This window comes from Parasteatoda tepidariorum, chromosome 2, assembly GCF_982258835.1.
Source record: "Parasteatoda tepidariorum strain Cologne lab strain chromosome 2, Ptep-v5.0, whole genome shotgun sequence".
Lineage (NCBI taxonomy): Eukaryota > Metazoa > Arthropoda > Arachnida > Araneae > Theridiidae > Parasteatoda > Parasteatoda tepidariorum.
In genome coordinates this window covers 114,756,535-114,768,348 of record NC_141756.1, presented here as the reverse complement: position 1 = coordinate 114,768,348, position 11,814 = coordinate 114,756,535, and the positions used below count along the sequence as shown (strand labels likewise).

The 11,814-nt window shown below is 29.8% G+C and overlaps 1 long non-coding RNA gene across 1 annotated transcript; it reads right to left on the bottom strand.

The window, feature by feature from the left end:
• Positions 1-245: 245 nt before the first annotated feature.
• On the bottom strand, positions 246-7,642 carry LOC147816074 (uncharacterized). The gene is made up of 4 exons (XR_015431018.1): positions 7,420-7,642; positions 4,371-4,464; positions 1,574-1,711; positions 246-632 (listed from the first exon to the last, which is right to left on the bottom strand). It is a non-coding gene; the product is annotated as an uncharacterized LOC147816074 (long non-coding RNA).
• Positions 7,643-11,814: the final 4,172 nt, after the last annotated feature.

Here is an 11,814-nt window from a genome sequence, read left to right as displayed (position 1 = left end):
GAGTTAAAATCTTACAATTTTCTTGATGACTACATGAAACGTTCCAGAACATCTTACTTAGAATTGACATTTTGGCTAAGGAAAGAATTTTTCACTATTTTCGATAATCTGTGGTGAGGAAATCAACGTATCCGGAGATTTCCAACCAACCGTATTTGCTTTAACCAATATTTATTTGAATGTTGTACATATTAAAGAGTTGGCCGTGAAGGTTTAAAGAATCAATAGAAAATTAAAATTCATAAAAATCTGCTCTTTGGCAGTCATAATATAGGAATATTACATCCAAAATTTAAATAAAATGTTTTTAATTACATCCTAATGTTTTAAAAAAAATTCTTAAGACTATTCATTAAAAAAAAGGAAAGTAACATCAAAGATCTTAAATATCTGTATCAGTCTAGTACAATGCGTAGGTAATTTATGTGAAGTGAACAAACTAAAACAATTCCACAAAATATAAAGAGTTCTTGACCTGTATAGAGTCCTTATTCAACTCGTTACATCTGCTACTCCTTTTCATGTAGTAAACCATTTTGTGCAGATTCTAGTAGAAGATTTTTCTCTTTGCATCAGAGGCTCAGTTTCACGAAGTAAAGCATAGGTGAAGATTCCAATAGAAGTGGCTAATTCTAAAAAGGAAACAAATTTTCAATTTCATAATTTGAGATAAACACAAATAGAAATTTCGTTTACAAATTACTTAAATGTTACCTGAACAACAGTTTAAACCCGACGTGTACTCTTTTACGAAATGAATCTTAAAACTAAAACTTAAGGCTTCTTAAACAACCTGTCACTAAAATTGATTCGACTTAAATTTATGTCATTGTAAGAAAGATAGAATTAAACTCACACGAAATGCAATGTGCGTTCACCAAGTTCAATAATTACTATTTACTCAGAACTCTCCAAGGTACTACTTAGATAAACCAATATTTACATTTAATAAAAGTTTAACAGTTTAAGTTTGAGACATAACTAGATTGATATATAGTACACATAATACTTTAAGACTTCGAAATTACTAACAGAAACTCAAAAGACATAGTCAAACCAAATTTGAACAGAACCATATAGTATTTGAAGCTGGGGTATCATGGTTTTATATATACAATGGTACTTATATATACTTCTGTCTTCAGCCAGATTTTATTTAACTTTCTTTAAAATTTTTTTAAAGTTTTCTTCGTTATTTACTGAAATCTAACTTCAACTTTTAAATTTAGTGTCTCAAATTTAATAAGAACTGTTAAAAGTAATTTTATTTTAAGATTTGTCTTAACACTGTCGCTGTTTAATTTATCAAAGTAATTAAAAAATTACGTAGTTTTATTACATCATTTCAAGTATATATATTTTAGAATTATAATATAGAAAAATCTTTTATTCAAATTTTTTCAAATATAAAATTAGATAAAAAGCTTGCCCGAAATTAAAAGAATGATAAAAGCAAAACTAAAAATGCTGTAAATATTCAATTTGCTTAAAAATTCACAGCCAGAAATAGAGTTTGCGCCTCAAGAATTTAACGAAACAAATCTTCCACAGAATATACAGATAACATACACACCTTGATGCGATGTCCTTAAAGTCAGAATTCATTCCTGGTTGAGTCTGTTAATCAAGAAACGGTTGATAGTCCCTTTCATCCTGTGAGATTCTCCGTTCAGCTATAGTCTGGCTTCGAATGATAGGTTAAAAAGCTCTTCTGAAAAAGAGTAGAAAAGACTCAATAGTTTAAGATTGAAATTTAAAAATCTCTAAACTGTCTCTGCCGAAATTAGTGTTTAAAAGTAATATTAAAGCAAAAAATTAAATACTTATCTTTTTCCCTTAAAACTTTAACTCTTAATTTTGTAAATCAAACTATGAATTATCGTAATATGTACTTTAGAGTCTGACCTCTCACAACATAGCAACCGTTGACCAATTATAACTATAAAACACTTCAGATACACAGGTTTCCTCTAGGTTAGTTTTAATATGTTTAAGAATTTAATTTCTTAAACTAATAATTTCTGAAAATTTAAATGCTCACGATATTTTACATTAATGCTTTTGATTTTATAAGAAGTTCGCCTACTCTAGTTAAAATTTCTTAAACTGTATAAACTTAATGTTTATAATCTAATTTTATTTAATTTTTTGAATTAAAAATATTTCGCTTATCCGCTGGGTCTTTCCTTTAGTTATAAATAGTTTTGTATGACACGAAAGCTCGAATTATGAGATGTACGGGACTACAAACGCAAGGCGATACGTTAATTGAGCAACTTTTGCATTACTAAAGTTTTAAAATGTTTCAAGCAAATACAAGAGATTGAAATGCAAGACATTGAAAACTTCTTTTTATATTTACTTTCTATTGTAAAGTAATTTTTCAAATATAAAAAAAATAATTCTTCTACACATAAAATTTCATAAAACTTAATTTTCTACTAGTTTTGCTTTTAACATTAAAGTAGGGCTGGAACTAAGTGCCAATCTGATTCTCTGTAAAATGGAATTTAGGCTTATGGTTTGAATGAACTTTGTTATAAGTACTCTCAAATGTAAGAAACGCAATTTGCAAGTTATTTTCAATTTACGACAATTGCAACTAAAAGATCATTTTCATAGTCATTAGTAAATTAGCTTTTACTTTGAAGAACTCACTGTTACTTTTGTAACAAAATTCCTACAAAAATTTCGTAATTCAAATTTTTTTAAATAAAATTGCCCGGTTAATTTACTAACTTTCCAACACAGTTTCTATTTAACCCAATCATAATGTTACTTTTATTCAAAAAAGGAGTTTACTCTTATACTTATTCTACCACTGAAGCAGCGAATTAGTGTTATGGTTAATGTTAAGGTGTGTTATGTGATTACTGAATAGTTAGTCATTATTCTGTTTGAACTGAACAGTTAGTCATTATTTTGCTACTCCAGCAGCGAATAAGTATCATTAAAACTCATAAATTTGACATAGACTTAAAATTTATCTTCAATTTACGTTAAGTACTTTGACTAGACTCAATAGCGCATTACCTTGACAAAATTAGCCACTTGCTAAAATAATTTTTTTATTTTAGTTTAAAATTAAGTTGAAAATTCCTGAGCCAAGTACGCATTTTGTTGACAATCTGTTTTATTAAATTTTACTTTCAACTGCAATTACACCACAATACTATAAAATCATTGGATTTAAGCTCTATCAAAACACGAAGAACCCTTAAGTGCTTATATTAGAATTGCTTTTATTAACTTATTTTATTGCAAGTATATAGACTATTAAAAATGTTTAATTATCTAATTAAGTTTGTAACAAAAATCGTATTTAGGTTTCTACATTCGTATAGTCTCCATCACTTCTGCGCTAGGAGGGACTTAATTTAGCTGTAAACCTTTTTTTTTTCTTTACAAAGTCCATTTATTTTTCATAACTGAAAATCAATTTTAACATGAAAGTAAACAAATTGTATGTTTTATCAATACCCTATAACTGTTTAGAGATTTTTCTACAAAATTCGTATCAAACGATGTGATTTTAAGAGCTTAGTTTGAAATACTCAAAATCAGATACTTGCGAATTATTAAATACAATTTTCAAGAGAGATTTTAACCAGTTTTATTTCAGATTTTATTCTTAGAAAATTGTTTGAAACGAAAAGTCAGATTACAATCTTAAATTTCGTTAGTTATTAAATAACATTCACTACATTAAGAAAATCTGTTTTCTGTTCAATTTTGTTTATCAGTATAGAACTATTTTAAATGCTTATATCTCACACAACTTCAAAAATTGCTTTAAAAATTACTTAACTTCATTGAATTTTTTATAAGTTTTGCAAAAACTCTAGACAAAAAGTTGATAAAAATGGAACCAGGCAAAAATTTAGAAATTAGTTTTCAGAATCTCCCTTGTCTTAAAGTTGAATCTCTTTAAAAACACGCTAATGAAAAATAACAACGAATGTGTTTAGTTTGAAAGAGCTAAATTTTAAGCACTTTCTTACAATAAGAATACTAGTTGCTTCTTATTATTGAGTCAATCTAAATTTAGATAAGTTGGGCAAAATTAACACTTAGGTAAGATTTTCCAAAGAGTAAGTGATCGCCCAATGTTTCCAATCAGACTAATCTGAATGATAACTTGAAATAGACAGTAAAATATCTAAGAGTTAAAACCTTACAATTTTCTAGATGACTACATAAAACGTTCAACATCTTACTTAGAGTTAAAATTTCGAGTAAGAAAAGACTTAAAAAATAGGAAAGTAACATAAAAGATCTGAAATATCTGTATCAGTCTAGTACAATGTGTAGGCAATTAATATGAAGTGCACAAACTAAAACAATCCCACAAAATATAAAGAGTTCTTGACCTGTATAGAGTCCTTATTCAACTCGTTGCATCTGCTACTCATTTTCATGCAGTAAACCATTTTGTGCAGATTCCAGTAGAAGTTACTTATAATGCTGAAAGAAAACAAATTATAAATTTCATGATTAGTGTTAAAACAAAAAGAAATATCCTTTAAAAATTACTTAAATTTTATCTGAATAACACCTTAAACCTGACGCAAACTTTTTGAAATAAATCTTGAAAATAAAACTAACGGCTTCGTAAACAACTTTTCACTAAATTTGATGGGACTTAAAAATTTTCCTTTTAAGAAAATTTCTGACATGAAATGCAATTAAATTTCAACAGTTAATATTTACTTAGAACTCTCCAAGGTATTACTTAAAAAATCCAATATTTACAATCAATAAAAGCTTAACAGTTCAAATTTGAGACGTAACTAGATTTAATATATAGTATACATAATAATGCTTTAAAGAATTTAAAATGACTAACACAAACTCGAAATTCAGACGACATAGTCAAACCGGATTTAAAAATAATTAGTTTTACCAGATTTTGGTTAACTTTCTTTATAACAACTTAAGTCTAGTTTCTGTAAATAACAGAGAAAAACAAAAATCAACTTCTTAATGTAGATAGCTGTTTTCAATTTAATAAAAACTATCAAAAATAATTTTATTTATCAAAATAAATTCAAAAACTACGCAGTTACATAATTTCTAATATATATTTCATAATTAAAACACACGAAATCTTTTACTAAAGTATTTTTTGGAACGGAAATTAGTCCTTTTAAGAAAATTACTAACTGACATGAAATGCAATTAAAGTTTAATAATTAATATTTATTTAGAACTCAAGGTATTTCTTAGAAAAACCAATATTTACAAATAAGAATAGTTTAACAATTCAAGTTTGAGACGTAACTAGACTTAATATATAGTATGCATTATAGTACTTTAAGACTTCAAAATTGCTAAGAGAAACTCCAAATTCAGAAGACATATTCAAACCGAACTTGTTGTTGTTGTTAATTTACGTCGCACTAGAGCTGCACAATGGGCTATTGGCGACTGTCTGGGAAACATCCCGGAGGATGATCGGAAGGCATGCCATCGAAATTTTGATCCCTCCCCCGCTTCGGTAGCCCGACGACCTGCGCGCGAAGTCGAGCACTTTACGGTAGCACAGTTTAACGAGGACCAATACCGCACACCCTCGGTCCCTACGCAGACTGATCCAAGTGGTCACCCACCCGCACACTGACTGCAGCCAGTGATGCTTGACTTCGGTGATCTGCTGGGAACCATGTCGTAACGATCAGTCCACTGTGGGACCAAACCGAACTTTAACAGGACCAGAATTTGACAATCAGGGCTGTCACGGTTTTATATACACAATGGTCGAGTACAAAGTAAAGCCTAAGGTTTCGCTTGCACAAAACAGTTGTGAAAACTTCTGTCTTTTGCCAGATTTTATTTAACTTTCTTTAAAAAATTTTAAAAGACTTTATTTACTGAAATCTAACTTTAACTTTTAAATGTAGATCAATGTCTAAAATTTATTAAAAACTATCAAAAATAATTTTATTTTAAGATTTGTCTTAACCCTCTCGCTGCGTAATTTATTAAAAAGAATTGAAACATTACGCAGTTTTATTATATACTTTCAAGTATATACATTTCAGAATTAAAACATACAAAAATCTTTTACTAATGTATTTTTGAGATAAAAAATTAGATAAAAAGCCTGGCAGAGGAAATGTGAGAATCATAAAAACAAAATTTTAAAATTCCTTGGTTAAATGATTTATTTTATAAAAAAACATACTGTAAATATTAAATTTGCTGAGTAATAAGAGTAATGAAATTTACTAGAAATTCACAGCCAGAAATAGAGTTTGCGCCTAAAGAACTTTTCTAAACAAATATTTTTCATGTTTTAGTCTTACGTCATAAATTTCATGTTTTAGTCTATTCAAAATTATTCTTCCAAATATTTTTCCCGGTATGGAAAGTAGGCTAATGCCCTTCCAATTTTCGCATTTTGTTAGATCGCCTTTCTTGGGAATTTTCACTATTACTGCTTCTTGCCATTCTTCTGGTATTCTTTCATTTCTCCAGATTTCATTGAAGAGCTTTTGCAACTGTCTTGTAGCTGTTTCAACATCTGCCTTAAGCATCTCTGCCACGATTCCATCTCTCCCTGCAGCCTTCTTTGGTTTTGTGGCCCTCAGGGCACTCTGTACCTCATCCAGCGAGATATCTTCCAAAGAAAAATCTACAGTAGATGCTACATTTAATGTTAATGCTCCTTAAACACCTTAGAAAATCTTTTTGAAATCTTCGTAGGAGCTTTTCAAATTATGTATCTTTAGCGAAGCATTTAACAAATCATAAAACTAAGGAAACCTAGCAGATTTTTTTATTCGAGTAAGTTGCTTTTATAACATAATGGTCTAAATACGTTTCATTTTCTATGGCCAGAAAATCACTTTGTATGGTTTCTTAAGATTCAAATTTTTTCAGCTGTCAAGAGCATAATTAAACAAATTGTATATTATCTGTAAATTAACAGTTCATTCTGTATCAATGTATGCGTAATCATTTCTTAGAAATGCTTTGAAATGCTATGCGCTTAAACTCTTCGTAGAAGTTAAGTTTCTTAATTATAGAGTAATTTTATCTTTTCATACAACAAAACATTTTATAAGCATCTAAAAGTATACTTAAATCAGTTTTACAATTATTAAGCAGTAAAAACGTGGTGTTAAAATGATGACAAAAGTGAGACATTTGAAACTAGCATTATGCCTTAGTATTAAATAATCTAACCAAAAATTTAATAGAATAAAATCAAAATGGCAAATTTCGGACATTCATAAATCAATTTATCGAAATCCAAGTTCAAGAGTTTTAAAAAATTCGAGTGAAACTTGTTTCATTTGAAATTAACTAAATTTATTTAAAGTTACGAAGCTGTAGAGACTCGTAGAACAACTTTTTTTAATTTAAAAATCAATTCACGCAAAAATTAATGAAACATAAAAAGAAAAGTTAACTTACCTGTAAACATTGATCAAACAAAAGATGTGCCCCACAAATCTGAGTCAGTGGCGTACTTAATGTATGGGTGAAGAATGAGCGAGTGTTGTCCTTTTTATAAGATATGAGAGGGCGGGTGCTTGTGATCGCTCCCGTCTGTTTGTTTTTGTCACAAAAACCATTTTTTTTTCTTTTGCAGCCTCCATGACCGCAAAGGACTTTTTTTTTTATCTGCGATGGGTCCCGCAATGAACTGATCGTTCAGACACGGTTCTCAGCAGATCATCGAAGTCAAGCAACACTATAGCTAAGCTACGGTGAGTGTGCAGGTTTGTGACCACACGTAGCTGTCTGATTAAGGTTCGAGGGCGTGCGGTATTGGTTCTGATTAAGCTGTTTCATCGCAAAGTGCTCGGCTTCGCAGGTAGGTCGTCGGGCCGCTGAAGCGGGGGAGCCATCCCCTCTGCAGGGGATTATAATTGCGATGGCATGTCTTCTGATCATCTACTGGGATATTTCCCAGTCTGTCGCCCAATAGCCCATAGTGCAGCTCTAGTGTTACGTAAATAAAATACCCACTTACCTACTTATCTCTGATGATATTTTCTATCTAATGAGTACCTAACAATATTTGATGTTCTCCAAGGGTGTTGGAACTGGTACACTTTATGTGTTGCTTGCGGCACTGCTCATTGAAAACAAGGCTATAAATCACTTTTTTTTTATCCTTTATTGCTGAATTTTCTTTGTTTAGCTATTTTCACGATAATTCTATAATTTCAGCTCATCTCTCTCAAGATACAGAGGATAAAAGCGAGAAGTATATACATCCTCTTCATCAACTGAACTCTGTGACCGAGTTGGCTCTGTCGGGTAGAGATAGCGGGTTCAAGTCCCATCGTTCAACCTGGTGTCTTTGTGATGTCCTGATGCTTACTATCTGTTCGTAAATTTGACAAATGACTTATAAGCCACTTCTGTTATGAGCAATATAGTAGTAATAGTTTAATTGTCATTTTTGATCGTATCAAACACTCAATATACTTACCAAACAAATACAGTCGTATTTAAAAAACGCCATGTACCCACTATTGAGTATAGTGATGCGCTCAAAATTGATACATCATACACTCATCAAAATTGAAGTATAAAAGTTTTTATATCATTTTGAACCAAATAATTTTAGATGTCAAAATTCGCAATCAAAATCATTTGAATATTTTTTGAAAAAATAAAATTTTAAATTAAGATTTTTAATTTTTTTTTTAATCTTAATTATATTATTTGAACATTATTCGAACACACTATCTTTTGAATACTTTTTTTACCCCCTCTCTTTTTATCGCTATTCTATCCGGATATAATTTTAAGAGTTTTCGGGCCCACTCTCTTTTGAACAATTCTCCAACCCACTACCTTTTTATTGGTACTTGAACCCTCTATCACTCGAATCCACTCATTTTTACCGGTTTTCGAACTTGCTATCTTTTGTCCAATCCTGGATTTTACTATGATTTGAATCCACTGTCTTTTATCGGTACCACAGAAGAGGTAGCATACCCTGAAAGTCGATGGACGCAAAATCAAGAGGATGCCGTGTGTTGTATATAAAAATAAAAATATATTAAAATAAATAAAAATAAATAAATTGGAAAAAGGAAATTTTTCAACACCGAAATTTTTTGAATGTTAGATTGTGATTTATTTGAAGGCATTTAAAGTGCTTACAATTTAATTTTTAATGATTTTTTAGAATTCATTCATTTGTGCTTTTGTTTCTAAGAAACGAAGACAAAAAAAAAAAAAAAAACATTTAATATCTTTTTCTTTTTCAAAAGAAAGTCGCATGAGGTCGCAAGTTAACAAGACACACCGGGTTCATTCCCTGCATGTTTTATTTGTTCCAGCTAGGCAATGATTGTTAAGACACGGTTTCCAGTAGATAACAGAAGTGTTGCATTTCTGGCAGAGGTTAGTGAGAGGCCGGGTGACAACTTTGATCAGCCCGTGAAGGGACCGAGGATGTGCCGTATCGGTCCTCGTTGAACTGTTGTACTATAAAATGCTCGATTACAACAAGTTTAAAAATATTTTTCAAACTTTTGGATAATTTACGTATTATGTTAACAATCGCAGTACAAGTATTGAACGTTCTTTTAGAAAAATAAAAGCTATGAAAACCTATTTAAGATCTACAAAGACCCCAAAAGAGTTCTTTAGCAATAATTTCTATCGAAAATAAAACAACAGAAACAATAGATTTTGAAGAGTCTATAAAACTATTTGCTGAACAACAATAAAAAAAATGCATTTTAATGTTCATACTTATATATTTCTATATCATAAAAGTTTATATTCATTAGAAATGCGTATTGATAGATATTTATATTAGACTACTTAAGGTAATATTCTCATTATTTAAACTGACGGCTTCAATTATATTAAAAACTCAATTATAGGATTGAATAATATTAAACATATTAATAATAAATTGTTCAGCAAAAATACTTGGTTTCCGAATTAAAATGACTTCGGAGAAACGAACACAACGTTTATGTGATACAGACAGCGCAGGAAATCGGAGAAAGAATAAATAATTGGCGCAGCTCCATCTATGGATATTAATTTAAATCATAAGTCTTTGCAATTATTTAACAAATAATCTATTATGATATATAATTCTCTTACGTGGCTCCCAAATTTTGGCTGTATTTCTTTTCCGCCGGTGGCAACGTTTGCTTTGTTTTGAAAACACCAAAGCATTCTGCATTTTAATGATGTGTTTCTGGTCTAATATATATAATTCTCTTACGTGGCTCCCAAATTTTGGCTGAAGTACTTTGTACAACTAAATAAGATTCTTTTCACAACAGTTAAATATTTACTTTATTTTCTTTCTTCATAGAGAAAACAGTCGGCAAAGAATTCTGTTAGGTTAAAAAACATTTCGCTAAAAAAATAACGAATTCTAAAAGAAATAAAAATATACAACTTAAAAAATAAAAATGCTGTTGCTAGCCATAGAATTTTTTGAAAGTTAACTTAGCAACATAAATCAAAATGACATAGAAGCGCTACTAGATCAAAATTATGATACCTGAGTGCTTGACGTAACAAATTCTTCAATTCTAAAAGTGTTGTATCGCTAAATGCCCAAATTAACAATTGTGTTCTTAAAGAAATACTATAAAAAGTTTATATTGTTTTAATTTTACAGTACTAACTTTACTTCTACTTTCATTATTGCTATGACCCTCTTTCATTACATTTTACAACTTCATGTTAAATTTGAGGACTTTAAGTTGTTTTGTGGTTGAATACTGACATTTAGAAATGTGTATATAAAAAAAATAATATTTAGAGGTTAAGAGTTGCCCCTGAAAAATTTTTATTGTTGACATAGAACTTAACAATGGAAACAATCGTTTTAGTGAAAAATTGAATTGTATTGTTGACATCAAACTAAAAATATTGTGTTTCAACTTAACAATACTATCTTAATTTATACTTTAGAATTGCCTCGGAGAAATTTGAATTGTTAGCAATGACTTAAACAAAAAGTTTTATTTTAACTGACAAATACTATATTATAATTTTAACTTTTTCTATGACTATACTCATTTTCTTACTCTTTTCTTTGTTTTTTATACATTTTATTTTTTTGAGACAAAATAAAAAAACTTATAGTTGTTCTGCTTCTGAACACTGATGAAAACACAAAATGATGGGCTTCATCAACAATCAAAAATATATACATTTATTTTACAAATTCCATATTATTAAGGTGGCGCCCTTCAGAGAATTAAAAATACAAAATTATCTTCATCAAAGCCGATGCTTTACATCCGGCGTTCAGTGGCAGACTACTATTTCATATTGTTTTGCAACACATGGCTTTAGCCCTCTGGTGGGAAAGACTTTAAAACAAAACTTACAACAGTTACTCAACAACTGAAATTCAGATTAGTGAGATTAAAAAAAATATGTGAGCTGTTTGCAATTTCAAATGAATATTGAAATGTACAGGTTGAGAATTTTCTACAGTGAAAAGTTTTCGGAACTTCAGTATTCAAAAAAGTATACAAAAACTAGACGTTAAGAACGTATTCAATGAGCGAGCAAAGCGAGCATTGGATTGCGAAGCAATCCGAAATGAACTGTGAAAGCAGTTCCGGGGGTTGGTGAGCGCCAGCGAGCAGGGGGCGAAGCCTCCTAGTATTAGTAACTTTTTTGACAACGATACACCTTATATTACTTAACAATTTAGCAGCATAATTCGTTTTAGTTATTTTCTTTAAATTGAGCAGTTTAATTGGTTTTTATAATTATTATTAGCAAAACATTTTTATTAAAACATTTTCATTATTGTGCGCAATTATCTTAAAAACTTTTTATTTTTCTCGTGGAGAGTTCTAT